Genomic DNA, 8,482 nt, shown 5'->3' with positions numbered 1-8,482 from the left:
ATAGAAGAGGAAAGATCGCTGTGGGAGACTCAAGTAACGGACCTATACATACTCTGCCCGTTCATTGTGAAATTAATTTAGGAAAAAGTGATTGGGAACAAAGCAGAACTTCATTACATCAGGCAGATAAAGTAAGATTTGAAGCTGGCAACGTATTCTGAACTAAGATTTGTGGTAAATAAAGAAAAGTGGAGAAAGAGAAATGTTGTAGACGAATCTACGGATTGACAGCAAAAGAAGTAATAAAACCTTAAGCTTGGTAGGAATTTGCATCAAGTTTCTGCTCAATATCATTCCACTCCCTGAAAAACTGCACCACCTCGGTGAATTTTTTCGTACACGCTGGTTAAGAATGTAGATGTTACGTGGCGTTGCTCAAGTTTTACCGCCGATCCAACTCGTTTCGATACGAACTGTGAAAGCTTGAAACAGTCACGTAACGGTAACGAAGTAACGGGAATTTCGCATTGTTTTCTCGCCGGAATTGGTTCGGTAGGGGGGGGGGGGGAGGGGAGGGGGAGGTGAGAGGGTTCTATCTCCGTTCAGCTATTCAGATACACTAGGCCTTTTTAGGCCGGAAAATATATCAATCGTGAAATTAGAAAAGATTATGTACAAATACTTCAAACATCTTGAAATCTCTTTTCTTGTTGTTTGTGGTATTTTAACATCAGGAATTCATTTGCCTCTCTTGTATTTGATGTATGTCGATTTGCAACAGATGCACAAAATGGTGAACGAAGGAACCTTTACTATGGATAGGTGGAGGCTCAGTGATCGTAGTCAAATTATAGGAACGTTAATACACATGTCTTTGTATAGATATTACAGGCTGAACGGTGTCTTTTTGTCGGCTCTTTCATTACCTCACAGAATATTTTCCCTCTTGTGAATTGTAATAATTATTTTACTGCAATCTTTAAAATCTTGCACAAACCAGCTCAAATACAGAGCGCTACCGGCACCTTTAAAAGCGCTTTGCTGAGTCTCTGCATAAGTATTATATCTTTTAACTCGGCTGGCTTTCAGCCAACAGCGTTCGCTGGCTGTTTGTGAGTCACATGGATTAGAATCTCTGAGGGAACTGGCCACTATATTACGGTGCTTCGGAGTGCTGTGTCCAGTCTGGTTGGAGTCATAGGTTGGAGAGATACTTTCGAAGTCGCATTCTGTTCTGATGAAGTCACCTTCACTGGAGACCCGTTGTTGAACATTCCTTACTACGTACGAGATCGCTGTCAAGATTAATCCAATTTAGGTTCGGTGCTGAAATATAGTTTTCCATCTGAGGTTAGCTGGCTTTGTGTGCTACTATGTTTTGTCACATTAATGCGGCCACTTGTCAAAGGCCTGAATAACTACCTTTTGCAGCAACGACAGCTACCAGACGTGCAGGAAGAGTTTCAGGGAGGTGCAAGGTGCCTAGTGGGATTGGAACCATGCCCACTACAGTGATGTGACCTGCTGCGTTCGGTTTCTTGGTTGGGGATCTATGACGCGAACAGCCACATTAAGGGGCTCCCATAGACTCTCGATTAGTTGAAGTGTGGAGAGTGTAGTGCTAACATTCTGCGTGGTGTCTCTATGTTCTAAGTCGTGTCTCCCTGCCACTTTCGCGCAACGACGCTCTGAGCGTGTTTTTTAGGGAATTGAATAGTTTGAACCTGGGACCTGTTGCTGGTAAGGAGACGCCAGACCACACATGATATCTAGAGTTCAGAAGAGTTCAGTGAGACTAGCGATGATATAATCAAATACTTCATTATTTCAGCGTCAGCTCCACTGCACTCCCTGTAAAAGAATCTTAATACTACCTAAATTTAGCGGAAGGTGTTGAAGGCTTTCCTATTTTTAGTTAGCTGGTAAAATAACGTCGAAAAAGCAGTTAAGTTTACCATTGGAATATTCATTCTACTCACAAAACATTGTTTATAAATTGTACTATTGATAAAAGGAAATATTTTAATATAGGATGATGAAAAGCAACTGCGTTCAACAAAAATGTTAACGAATATTCCCTGAATGGGTTTCCATGTTCTACAATGGATCGAAGGATGACCTATGCCATATCACATCTATAATCTAGGTTTAAGTTTCATAAAAGAAAAAACTATCCAAATGATCTACAGTGACCCTCAGTTATCTTTAATTACTTAACATAACATGTCATAAGTTACATTGGCTGATGTAGCTTCTCAATAACTATATAACAGAAAAATCATCGCGTTTCAGATTTTTACTTCACGTAGCAAATGTGAACACCATGAGCTTTAACTGACGATCGGCACTAGTATTGCGTAAAGGGGATGTAACAGATGAGACTTCTGCAGTTCTGAGAAGCGTTATGCGCTCAAAAATGCGGCATCGCGTGCGTTCGTTCATTACCTTGACGGTGTTTAGGCAGCGTCAGGTGGCGGCGGGCAGCGCAGCTCCACACAGCTCGCCATCTCGGAAGCAACTCTCTCCAACTTCTCCTTACTACAATTTACCGAATTTTGTTTAAGAAAAGCTGTCTGGCTGTGTTTTCAACTGACCAATCAGGGTCTCAATGTTAACCTTAAGCTCCGCCTACAAAAATTCTGTCTATCCAATGAGAAACGCTACACTTTTCGTGGTGGGGAATGTTTGCAACGTAACAGAGACGCGTATAGTCTCACGCTAAAACTTGCAGCTGGTGTGACCCTTTTAGTGTTATCGTAAGATCTATACTGTTCTTCTGGAGGGCTCTATCTTTTAACATGGGCTGGGGGATGATTTTGGCGGTCGGCTGGCGACGTGGGTGCCCGTCCCTTATCGTAGGGCCTCCTAGCTTACACGATTCTGCTCTCTGCTTCTGTTCTCGTTTCTCCTCTCGGAACTGCGTCTATTTCACGGTGGGAAGGTATGACATGCATTTAGGTGTTCCTGTGTTAGTCTGTGGTATTCCATCTGCTCACTCGTTGATCGTATTACTTTGGTTAATTTAATGTCAGGATTTATTCGGAACTATGTGACATACTGTCGGATTTGCTATCATGTCAGGGTTTTCATGGAAGGTGTTGGATTTGCCCGACACCTTACATAGTGGCTAGGGGAGTACGGTAAACATCCTGGTGCTCTTGGAACCACGCATGTACAGTGCGAGCTGTGTGACGTTTCATGGTCCTGTTGGTAGATGTCATGCCGAGAAAAGCAAACTGCATGTAGGGGGGGGGGGGGGGGGTGGACGTGATAATCAAGGAAAGATACATACTTGTGTTGACCCATTGTGCCTTCCGCAATGACGATGTCATCCAGAAAATGCCAGGAGAACATTCCTCAGCCCGTAAAGCCTGCTTCTCCGGACTGGAACCTTCCTACGATTGTTGCAAGGTGTTTGCTTTCAGACGTTTCACTCCGTTCGTCAACGTCCATTACTGGCATGAAAATTAGCAACGTTCGCTGAACACTTGTTGAGGAGACACCGTTGGTAGCCCATTGGTAGCCCATTGGTTCATCTTTCCTGTCAGTTACCCACAGTTGCACGTCTATTGGCCCGCACACAACTCCGCAGCTCTCATTCACCCCCTCGATCTGTGGTCAGTGGTGCACCACAGTTCCCTCGCGTAGGTTTTGGATAGCTCAGTTTTACCATGTACGGTATACTTTAATCACGGCGGCACGCGAACAGTTTACAAACTTTGTCGCTTCGGAAATGCTTCTACCCTCGGCCCTAAGGCCAATGATCATTCCGGTTTGGGTGTCAGATCAATCGATCCGTTTCCGCATTACGACAACGACTGCAATCTGTTTCGTGTCCCCCTGGCACACGTAGTATATCCTCAACTGATTGTGCTGCCACTTGTTGTGTGAGTACTTATCGCACGTTGACGTCGAAGATAGGTAGTGCTCACAATGTGACTGGACCATGTGGTATCGTTCTGTGTAGTATGTAATACAAAAGGTGTAACTAAATTGTTTTTACCGACTTCGTGGGCGGGTTCCTTACACCAAGAAGAGCCTAGTACATATGGGCTCTAAAATGCATATCCTATGAGCTAGTGCATTTTTTCAATGGAAGAGGTGTGTTTTACAGTAGCAAAGATGAGCTAAGTGCTCATAGCTTGTAAGGTATCTACTTTACAGCCAATGTTTGCAACACTTTTTCTTGTTTTGCGGTAACGAACATGTAGTACCGATCTAATGATCCCATGCAGTTAATATTATGTATTCATACATGCTGGATTTCCTATATTAAATTTGTTTACCTTATATTGTGTGTTTGTAAACTCTGTTACTGGGAAGAAAACGTTTGCAACAAAATGTATTGAAACAATTTGGTTTGTATATAGTGAAAAGAACAGATTAAGCTGAAGGCATGTTTTGAGAATTGCCTTCAATGAAGGGTACTGGCACAGTATCTTGGTTCTGTGAGTGGTTGTAACGTGAAGGCTGCACACTCCACTGTTTGGACAACTGATTGTTAACAAAATAAGCTAACGAATGCGTTAAATCAGCGTTTAGTAAAGTAACACCCACCCCCGCCGTTACTGTGAATTACGTAAGTAACATCACAACAACATTTAGTTATTTTCCCATTTTTATTTATTATTCCAAAGGGGGAAGACGGGATGGGGCATTGCAGCTAGTATTCTGTCTCGAGCTTTTGCCCCGAAGGAAAGGTACAAAAAGTTTTCGAACTTCTAATTACTCGGAAGTTGGTTGCCGCATAATTTATCATTTCATTTTATTTTGTTCCGCGATATCTTAAATTCTTCGGTTCCTGCAGTGTGATACTATCTTTTAAAGCGCTGCTTCTAAATTATATTTCCAATGAAGTTGTTTTGGTTTATAAAGAGAAGTCTGAGTTGATGTGTCACTACGAAGTTGTGAACTGTGCGAACTTCAGTATACTAATGTTTGACGAATCACTGACGCCGTGTGTTACGTGCTTATTTACCTGTCTGATGTTCCTAGCAAGGTATGCGTGCCAAAGGCTGGAAAGTGTTTAATTTTTAACTTTAGTATATCTGCTCTAAACTTTGACCATTGTTTTCTCGTAATGTAACATTACGGTTTCTTAAAATTTCATTCTGATGAAGACATCCTTACAGGCGTCGAAACCTAGATCAGTATATTGAACAGCTATTTTCAACCTGTTGGCTGTGTGATTCCTATGTTGACACTTATATACGGTTGCAGAGGGACAGTCACGTTCAAAACTGTACCAGGCATGTGTTATCCTGTATACTTGATTTACTTAAGTGTGCCATATCAGCATGCGACCACCTAGTCTTGCTATGGATCACAAATACGCGATTCGAAATCATTTTAATAAATCTTCAGTCAACTGCGGCGTAGGCATGGCGAATTATAAAAAATAATTGGTAGAAGCTCTATGCATTCCAGATAGTTTTCACGATAGGTCTACGGTGAGACTACATATGATGTGCTGCTAGACGTTCATACGAGACTTGCGCTTTCCCTGCTTCACTGATCTAATGCGATGATATTGTGACAGGAAGTTAAAATGTAAATAATCTTACAACTAGGAAATTATTCTTGCATTCTGAATTTGTATGACCGAGGGCATTATGCCCTAGCACGGCTGGGCACTGTGAGCAGAAATTTATGACGTATTCAACGCCATCAGTTACTTTCACGAAACTATTTCTTTTGTAATACATAGAGTATTTCGATATATAGTCCCATTCTTTCGAATGCGCTGAATTTATGTAAGTGTGCTGTCTGTGGCTATCTTCTTTGTATATTCGAGTCATATAACGTTACTAACTTTTTTTTCTTGGGCAACATGTTTCTATTCTGCATTTCGTTGAAGTATTAGGACTTCTTTATCGCTCCTAGTAGTCTGTCCTTTTCAAACGCACAGAAACCTTTGAAGATGCGTCCTGAAACCACATTGTATTTGAATGATTCAACATGAATCACTAAAATGGAGCTAGTAAAAATGACAATTTTTACAAAACTGGTGTTTTCGGACATAAAATTCCTGGTCATTCGACTGAGTGAACACTTGGAACCAACAAAAAGCATCGGAAAGAAGTTATTGAACAGGTTACGTTGTCAAGAACGACGCAACAGACGTGGATGTCTTAAGGGCAATATGTCCACTAAGCAACCTTGAGACAAAATAAATCTTTGACCTGACGAAGAATTCAAAGCTCCACCAACGATTTGTGCTGTGGTACCTAATTAGCCCTCATTTCTCCCGTATATCCTCAAAATCGCCTAAGTTCAACACTTTCATGGTTCCTAAAACGGACCACAACTATGAAAATGCGAGCTCGTGCTCCGTCTCTAGATGCGTCAGCGTTCATATGTGGATAAAACACGACACACATTTGTTTCATCTGTCATTATTTAAGAGCATGGGGTCAGTTAGTGGGAGGAGAATGCGCTACGGAAAGGAACCAACACAAGCTGGAGGCCAGTGGTAATGGCTAACTTATTCGCAGCACGTAACTGGAATCCAGGCTTTGGAGGAACGGCTGACGTCTGTCAATGGGCGGACCCTTGACGTGTCGGGTTGGAAGCGGTTTGCATTGTAGGCCCAACAGGGGACTCCGACACTGGCGCTCACTGCGGTAGAAGGTGCGACGCTATGGGGCTACGCACGGATCCTCGCACGGCGCGCAGTCCTCGCTTGTGTAATGTCGGCTTGCATGATGTGTTTTAGTAATTAAAAATAAATTAAAAATTAAATACATATGCATATGAAAAAACATTTAAAAAAGGGACCACACAATTGCGTTATTTGACATGTGTGGTTGTACGAATTTTTAGGCTATCGGACTTGTTCTCTTACATTTCAATTGTAGATGCAGGCAGCGGACTAAGTACACCAGTGGGTGTCATAGTTCAGAAAATCCTCCTTACTTGGTTTCACTTCACATGAGTGAAAGATACTTAATACTGGTTTCAAAGTTTTTCTTATTTCGAAACATATGTGATACAAAACACTCTTAGCCCGTCATCTTCCGAACGGCACTTGTAAATAGAACTTCTACATACAAGAGGGTGAAACAAAGTCATGTACAAAACAGTGAATGATGGTTTTTTTTTCATTTGTCTGCGCCTTACCGCCCCTTCATTACTAACGTCTTTGCCAATTCTTATGGTCGATCGGTGTTCCAGTTTTTGTTTTTAATAAATTTTAACCTTACCATACCATCGGGTCTTTCATCATGTACCTACTCAATGACCAAAATAGTTGCCGTGTGGCATGACCGAAAGCACGGATTTGTGGCAGAGTGAAAGACAGTTCGTCGATGGCGAGAAAGGAAGGTAAAATGGAACAGAGACTGCTGTGCGGGCAGCACCGCGATGAGGGTCAGCGCAGGGCGTCTCCAGTTGTTCGTCGACACCAACCATTTGGAGATTAGTTGGTGTCTTTTGCTGGTGTCCAGAAGAGACCGCTGGTTGACAGCCAAAGGCAAGGAACGCTGGACAGCTCCGTTACTGAAAAATCGTGTAGAGTAAATCACAGTGGTTCCGTGTAAGACGACAATGTGAAGTAGGTTGGTGCTGCTGTGGCGGTTCTGGAGTGCGGGGAAGTCATTAGGGATTGTGCCACATGAATTACAACCTCGCATAAGGGGGCCATGATACATAAGCATACTATATTTTGTGGTATTGGTATCATATTGCTCATGGAGAGATTACCGTATCACCATTGTGAATTGTATGACTTATTTTGTACTGCATTACACTTTCTTGCATGTGTGGTAATTAGCTTTGTGTGGTCCTTTGGCATTAGTTTGGTAGATGATGGAGGTCGATGGTAGTACTGCTATATCTTTCAGTGGCATTTGCTTGTCTCTGTACGTAATGTGTCCCTGTGTACCCATTTCTAAATTTATTACAGACTGATATTGGTTCCCCTTGGTATTCACTTGTGAAATCATCTGTGCTGAGTAAGATTATCGTCGAATATATATTTCAATCTGATAAGAATACATTAATTGTTGTTATATTACTGTGCCCATTTTAAATCCGGATGTTGACTATATGCATCTGGGCCGAATATTGATTATTTCTGGTATTGTCAGTTTCCATGTATCTTCGTTACCCAGCGTGAAGGTTATAATTTGTGCGAACTTCTGTGTTACGATATGGAATTATTAATAAAAATGTGATTAATCTGAGCTCACGCTTGCACGTCCCACAGTAAAAACCGCACTGAACCGTAACTGAAGTGCTACGCAACTACCTTGGCACTGGCTTCTCGTTATTCAGTAAGAAGCACGAAGCCCGGTTCAGCATAGTAACCTTTTCTCCTATTTTTTGTCACTGCGAAATTCGGCTCAAGCCGGCTTGCTTGTGATGGAAGTAGAACTCTGGACCATTCTCCTATGTATATCTTCAAATCTAAGAAAAACCTATGATGTGGGTATAAGAATATTATTACTCTTCCGACACGGCATGTTTGCTAAAGTACGCTTTACTAGCACTTTAAAATTGACGTCAGGGGGCGAGATGGGGACTTTACAATTTACTGGCGAAG

The sequence above is a fragment of the Schistocerca piceifrons genome, chromosome 1 (assembly GCF_021461385.2).
Source record: "Schistocerca piceifrons isolate TAMUIC-IGC-003096 chromosome 1, iqSchPice1.1, whole genome shotgun sequence".
Lineage (NCBI taxonomy): Eukaryota > Metazoa > Arthropoda > Insecta > Orthoptera > Acrididae > Schistocerca > Schistocerca piceifrons.
This window is presented reverse-complemented; position numbering follows the sequence as displayed.